The 7,608-nt window shown below is 44.3% G+C and overlaps 1 long non-coding RNA gene across 1 annotated transcript; it reads right to left on the bottom strand.

Moving 5' to 3' along the window:
- Window positions 1–2,468: 2,468 nt before the first annotated feature.
- LOC133169094 (uncharacterized) lies at window positions 2,469–7,172 on the bottom strand. The gene is made up of 2 exons (XR_009718363.1): window positions 6,949–7,172; window positions 2,469–2,882 (listed from the first exon to the last, which is right to left on the bottom strand). It is a non-coding gene; the product is annotated as an uncharacterized LOC133169094 (long non-coding RNA).
- Between the last annotated feature and the right edge of the window lie 436 nt (window positions 7,173–7,608).

The raw sequence follows: 7,608 nt of genomic DNA, 5'->3' as shown, positions 1-7,608 counted from the left end.
GCCAGAAATACAGTGTAAAAACAAAATGTAAATAAATGAGACATGACGGGAAAGAAAACAAATGCTTTTAGAAATCTAATACCAGTGAGGAAAATGATGAATACTGAAATTGTACCAGTCAATTTGTAGGGGGACTTGAGCATAGATTACATGATGGGTGGTAATGATTTTAATGTACTTTGCAAACTGCTTATCTTACAATATCTCCGTAAATGAAAAGGCATTACTAGGATCTGAATCAATCCTGGCCTCGTGAGATTGAGTCTCAGAGTAGTCATGGTGCAGGAAGTTCTCTCTAAAATATGGCTGTGTTTTGCACATGACTAGAAACAATTTGTTCTGCCATTGCAGGGCTGCGGCCTAATTAGCGCGCTAATGCTGCCTTCATTACCTGCTTCTGTCTCTGGACATCACAACTCCTGGAGCATAATGAAAATGCAGGAAGTCTGCTGTTGTGACTTCATTGTTCATGTGTAGCCAAGTGCATGTAAACAGTATTAAGTGAGGGAGGCACTGACCAGGACCAGGAGCAGGACCAGGAGCACAATCTGTAGAATGACAGGATTCATTGACATCAGCAGCTGCACACTATAAATCTACAAACGCTTTTCCTTTCAGTGTTTTTGCATGGTAGGTGGTACCAGACACAGCATTTGATGAAACGTATCATCTGTCTCACTGAAATTTAATGCAAGCTATTTGGGACTTGAACCCATATCTATTTAATTTGTTTAACCTATCAATGATTACTTGCAATATCACTTTACAGATCCCTGTGGAGAAGCAGGCTAATATCATCGGTTATTTACCTTTTGGCAATCTCAAATAGCCCATTCACATGAAGGTGCCTACACATGGTAAATGTCCGCAGCTACCCGGCCAAATGTAACTAGTCCATCTATCCCGGACAATGAAACCACTCGTCTCCTCCACGCCCGGAGCCTCGGATGAGTCTTTCATTAAGGCTGCTGTCAGTCCCGCTGACCATTTTTTCCCCTCTCAGCTTACTAAGGCTCTTAGGGCATTGCCAAATTGTTGCAGGATAAATGATCCGTCTATGGCGTCCAGAGACAATAGAAACATCTCCATCAATCAGCAGACACGTGCACACAATGAAACCCGAATGGAGTTGTAGACGCAAAGAGACTATATTCAAGGTAGAGGTGCTAGGCCTGTTGAGTTTCTCAAGTCACAGCCTGACAGTCAGTGCATTGAGTTTTAGTCTTTTGTAGCTCAGCCTTCAAGTCAGGGCAGTACAAGCTCAGTTATTCAAGTCACAAATGAAAAAGTATTTTACAGGTTGGGAGTGCACACTGTTATGTCCAAGATCCAATCCACCATGATGGGTCAGCCGTGACCTTTAGACCTTTAAGGCACTGCTGGAGCATCTGAGCAGTCACACTGACCACTGAGATTGCTGTTAGCAGGAGGAGGTGGTGCCTTTGAGGTGCCCCACAGAGGTCAAACGATTCCGGTGATTATTGAAGAAGACCCCATAAAATGCTATCCTGGTCCTTGATTATATTGTCATGTTCAGTGAGGCTATATGGGGGAGGAGAGTTTGTGGAATTGAGGACATTCAGCAAAGCAGACACATTTAAGAAAAGGAGGATTATAATTCATAGGAGTAAAACCGACATGAAGCTTCTCCAATATCCAACATGTCTCGGGAGTGGAGGGATGGAAGTGCGACAACTCTTGCCTGCAGCCTTTGTTTACTTCAACCCTTTCTTTGAAACATGAAACAACATTCTTCTTCTCCATGTTGACAGATAAAAGTGTGACACATTTCCTGAGCAAGTGTCATGAAGGACATTGAGAGGCAATTTAGCCCTAAGGCAGCCAACTGCAGATTTTTTTTTTGTCTGGGGAAAATTATAAATACATGCAATCTATTCTCCTGTCAAAGGTCCGTGATCCGCGGAAGGCCATTTGACACGGTCACTTGGAAAAGCCTCAAGGCAAACAACTATTGAGAAAAACAGTATGGACATGGGCTTGGAATTTCTGCTCAGCTATAAATTCAAATCTTCCAGTAATCCTCGAAAAATATATTTTTATTTCACCAATTTGAACTCTTCGTAATCCAGTGTTTTAACAAATCTTCAAGTGTCAGTGAATTCACACAAATGGAGAAATTGATCGGTCGGTCGGTTGGTCGGTTTGCTGCAGATGTGAAGGGCAATCTGAGGACGGCTAGTCCTCCCGCTATAAATACAGCGGGCCAACGGACACCCAAGCAGGCACCGATGGGATTCAGTCTCAACTTCCATGTGAACTCAAAAAATACCCAGATCGTGGCATATCATGTATCTTTGATATTCCAGACATTCATGATGGGTCTGCAATGGTTGTACCATATAATCAAATCAGCATCAGAGATACACACAAGATATGAAATTCCAATATCGCATATATTCAGACTCGCAGGAGTCTCCACGGGAGACTAATGTGAGGCATAAGTCAAGTCAAGTCAAGTCAAGTTTATTTGTATAGCCCTAAATCACAAGCAGTCTCAAAGGGCTTCACATAGACAGAAATTGACAATTATTCTCAAAGCATCCCCTGATCTTAAGCTCCCAAAAGGGCAAGGAAAAACTTAAAAACCCCTAGCAGGGGGAAAATGAGAAACCTTGAGAAGGGACCACAGATGGAAGGATCCCCCTTTCAGGATCACCAGGTTGAAATGGATGCAGAGAGGGCACAAATGATACAACATGAAAATCAATTAAATAAAAAGTGGATGTCCATGTCACAGCAGAGGGCTGCCGAAAGGAGCCCTCAATTGTCCTGGCAGTGCTCTTCGAGGAGGTTGAGCTGCAGTTCCCCTATCCTGAATTGGCCACGAGAATCCAGATAGCCGCTGTCAGCATGGGTACCACCTAACCACCTCCCCGGCCGGGGAGGGGGGAGGGAGGGGGTGGAGAGGGAGAGAAAACAAACTCCAGCCGAATCGGCCACTACAGGTTAGTTAAAGGCCATGTCATAGAAATGTGTCTTTAAACGTGTCTTAAATGTTTCTACTGAGGTAGCAGTCCTAATATCCATTGGTAGGGCATTCCAAAGCTCTGGAGCCCGAATAGAAAATGCTCTAGAGCCTGCAGACATTTTCTTAGCCCTCGGTGTCGCTAAAAGGGTAGCGTTTTGCGAACGAAGGTTACGAGACGGAACATAAGGAACAACTAGGTCGACGAGATATGAAGGCGCTAAGCCATGCAGCGATTTATAGGTTAATAGAAGAACCTTGAAGTCACATCTTAAATGGACCGGAAGCCAATGTAAGTTGGCTAGTATTGGGGTAATGTGATCAAATTTTCTTGTCCGAGAGAGCAGCCTTGCAGCGGCATTTTGTACTAACTGTAGACTTTTGATGCGGGACTTAGGAAGACCCGAAAATAGTACATTACAGTAGTCCAGGCGCGACGTGACGAACGCATGTATAATAGTTTCCGCATCACCGGTCGAAAGGATCGGACGAATCTTTGCAATATTACGAAGGTGAAAAAACGCAATTCTGGTTATATTCTTAATGTGCTTTTGAAAGGAGAGAGTTTGGTCAAATATTACCCCGAGATTAGTTACAGTATCGCTTTGAGTGATAGTACGGTTATCTATAGTTATAGCGGTTTCCTTGAATAAGTGTTGATAACGAGCTGGACCAATTATCAACATCTCAGTTTTATCTGGGTTAAGACGAAGGAAGTTGAGAGACATCCATTGCTTGATCTCCGCAAGGCACTTCTCAAGATTACAACAATCCCGCGGATCTGTCATCGATAACGGCATATATAATTGGGTGTCATCCGCATAGCATTGAAAACTAATATTATATTTACGTATTATGTCCCCAAGCGGAATCATATAAATATTAAAAAGAATTGGTCCGAGAACCGATCCCTGTGGGACACCACATGTAACATTATAGAGCTCCGAGGACGCATTGCCATGGACCACTCGGTGCGTCCTGTTTGATAGATAGGAATGGAACCAGCCTAGTGCTGACCCTGAAATACCAACACAACTTTTAAGACGCCCTAATAAAATATCGAAGTCTACAGTGTCGAAGGCAGCACTAAGATCGAGTAGTAACAGTACAGACGAAATGTTTGAATCCATAGCTACGAGGAGATCATTAGTCACTTTCGCAAGTGCTGTCTCAGTGGAATGATTAGCTCTAAAACCAGACTGAAAAGTGTCGTATCGATTATTGGCGACCATGTAATCAATAAGCTGCTGCGCTACTACTTTTTCAAGAAGTTTTGCTATGAATGGGAGGTTTGAAACTGGCCTATAATTACTGAGACAGTCCGGGTCAAGATTTGGTCGCTTAAGTAACGGTTTAATGATAGCGGTTTTAAAGGCTGTTGGCACTATCCCAGAGGAGACAGACAGATTGATTATATTTAAGACGGACGGTCCTAAAATTTGAAATAATTCTTTAAGTAGTTTGGCTGGAAGAGGGTCGAGTAAACATGTTGTTTGTTTAGCCGCACTAACAATTTGTGTAAGCCTTTCAAGAGACACGCTTTTAAAAGTTGAGAGGGTTGTTGCATGATCATCAGCGTTGGTAAACGGCGTGCTCGACCGAGCGATTGGAATGCTATTCTTGATCTCATCCCTAATGGATTCAATCTTTTGAGCAAAAAATTTCATGAACTCGTCAGCTGAGTGGAAGGAACTATCGGAGGTCGGCTGGCGCAGAGTCAGCTTTGCCACTGTATCAAATAGGTGTTTCGGATTGTTTTTATTGAGATTAATAACTTGCGAAAAATATCGAGTTTTTGCTAAGATAAGCGCATCTTTATATTTCAGGAGGCTATCCTGCCATGCCTGATGGAAAACCTCAAGTTTGGTTAGACGCCATCTGCGCTCATGCTTTCTACATAATTGCTTAAGCGTACGCGTTTCATCTGTGAACCATGGAGTAGGCACTCTACGGCGAGTTTTCAGACGTAACGGCGCCACAGAGTCAATGGCATTTAACAATGTCGCATTGAATTCATTCGTAAGATTATCAATAGAGTCGGCGTATGTGAGAAAATTAGTGGTTGCCGGCGACAGTATTTCAGATAGCGCAGTTGCAGTCATAGAGTTGAAATGACGGCTCCTATAATGCTGATTGCTCTCTTGTCTTTGACAAGGAACTATAATTTCAAACTTTATTAAGTAATGATCAGACAAAACAGTAGTGTATGGCAGTACTGCTATATTTGAGGTTGCAAGTCCTCGGGATAATACCAGATCTATGGTATTTCCATTCTTATGCGTTGCTGCCTGTACAGCTTGCGTAAAACCAAAGGTATCAGTTAAAGTCTGAAACGCCGAAGTAAGTGGCTCTGACGGTAAATTCATGTGGATGTTGAAATCGCCCATGATAATTATATTATCCGCATTGGTTACGAGATCAGCCACAAATTCTGAAAATTCATCCAGGAAGCCAGAGTAAGCCCCGGGTGGACGGTAAATAACAACAAGATAAAATGACGGTAAAGCGGTGGATCGGACAATGAGAACCTCAAATGTTTTAAATACGTTGATCGAACGAGGCCTAAAACTAAGCTCGGAATTCGAGATGAGGGCGACACCCCCACCCTTTTTTCGAGGACGCGCCACATGCGAGCTCACAAAATTTGGAGGCGAGGCCTCATTAAGCGGCATCAGTTCATTAGGTTTTAACCAGGTCTCGCAGAGACCAAAAGCGTTTAGATTATGTTCTGTGATGAGATCATTAACGAGAATGGCTTTCGTATGAAGCGATCTAATATTCATAAAACCAAGTTTAAGTGTAATTGGTCGATCCGGGTGCGTATTTATCGAAGGATATTTATACGAAATGCGAGTAAGATTGTGTTCTCTAAGCCTGACATCACCTCTCAAATGTTTGTTAGCGCGGTGGGCTGATACGACCGTGGGAATCTGATAGTAAATATTTGTTACACGTGTAGAATTATCTGAAACCGGCACCGTTTCCTCAGCAAAACCGGTCGGGGTGGAATGATTGGATTTGTCTACTACCCCAGTAGAAAGTGCGTTTATGTGTACTGTCGCACTATTCAAACTATCACGCTCTAGTCTACACAAGGAGCTATGTGCATGCTGGGAGTCTAGCCTAGCGCTAGTTAACTTTATCTTAACAGACTCCAAACCCATCCTGACAGGTGGTCTAATCACCTGTGACCCGGCCTGCTCTAAAGTGACCTGTCATGTGTGGCTCAAACAGTAATCTATATTCCTAGAAAGAGTGAAGGCGCCTTCACGGTTAGGGTGAAGGCCGTCCTTCCTCAGCAGGTCGGGGCGGCCCCAGAAGGAAGGCCAGTTATCTATGAAATACAGTCCCTGCTTCTTACAGAACCCAGCCATCCATCGATTAAGGGAGACTAATCTACTAAGCCTCTCATCAGTGCCTCTCCCAGGCAGGGGGCCAGAGACAAATACTCGATGCCGACTCATCTTTCTAGCGAGATCACAAGTCCTCGCTATGTTTCTCTTTGTGATCTCCGACTGCCTCATCCTAACATCATTGGAGCCGACGTGTATCACTATGTCCGAGTAGCTAGTGTTGATGGAACTACGCTGTTGACTAGACCTATTGCGAGTCAGCTCCCTAAGATTAGCTTCTATGTCGGGTGCTCTGCCCCCAGGAATACACATTACCGTGGCTGGATTTGTAAGCGTAATATTTCGGGTAATGGAGTCACCTATGACCAAAGTGCGAGGGCCAGTAGACCGAGATGACTTTGGACGGCTATGCGTCTTACCTGGCTCATCGCGATTAGCAAGCCGCTTGGGGCTAATGCTAACTGGGCTAGCAGGCTGACTACAGCCCGCGTCTGTATCCGCCACATCTACAGTTATCGCGCAATTCTGCTCTAACTGGCGGACACGTCCCTCTAGCAGGGACAACCTCTCTAAGAGAAGGGTGCAGTTGGTGCACGAAGCCACACAAACCTCTCGATCCGCAGCCATACTTTGTGTCCGATGATCGACGGCAGACAAACGGCCACGAAGCCTCCGCTCTCCCAGGCACTCCAACTGTGAAAAAAAAGATCGACAGTGTAATAAAAGATTCAAACTTACTTTAGAGTCAGGGAGATGAGTTCCACGCTGGAGAAAACAAAATCGTCCAAGCCTGAAAAGTATTGGGAGTCTGGCTGAGAAGGAAGAGGGCGTCCGGCAGGCATAAGGTAGTTCCGACTTACAAATTACAATGAAGCCCAACCACTGGCTATATTTTAATGATTATACAATTTTGAACACCCCAGGGAGAATTGAATAAAGACTTGCGGGCATGTAGCGGCTGGAGGATGGGAAGACAGTCGGTCGGGGCGAGCGTAGAATTTTCCCGGCATGTCCCGACGAGGTAATCAGTCATTTTGACTGGCAGTGTTTGTGTTAATGTTCACACGCTTGTCCAGTGGGCTCCTCCCTTTAAACATGTTCCACAGGCATGTTCTGTCCTCTCTGGAAATGATGTTCTCACTTCACAGACTGCCAAACTACTCAAGCGCAATGTGGGTGTCGCATCGGCACAAGCACACGAGAGCCTTTTTGTCTGCAGTACTAACAAATACTGGATATCAACAAGTCATCTTACATTACATCTCTGGC

The sequence above is a fragment of the Syngnathus typhle genome, linkage group LG16 (genome assembly GCF_033458585.1).
Source record: "Syngnathus typhle isolate RoL2023-S1 ecotype Sweden linkage group LG16, RoL_Styp_1.0, whole genome shotgun sequence".
NCBI classification, from domain to species: domain Eukaryota; kingdom Metazoa; phylum Chordata; class Actinopteri; order Syngnathiformes; family Syngnathidae; genus Syngnathus; species Syngnathus typhle.
Note: the sequence above shows the minus strand (reverse complement) of the source record. Positions and strands in the feature narration are given on the sequence as shown.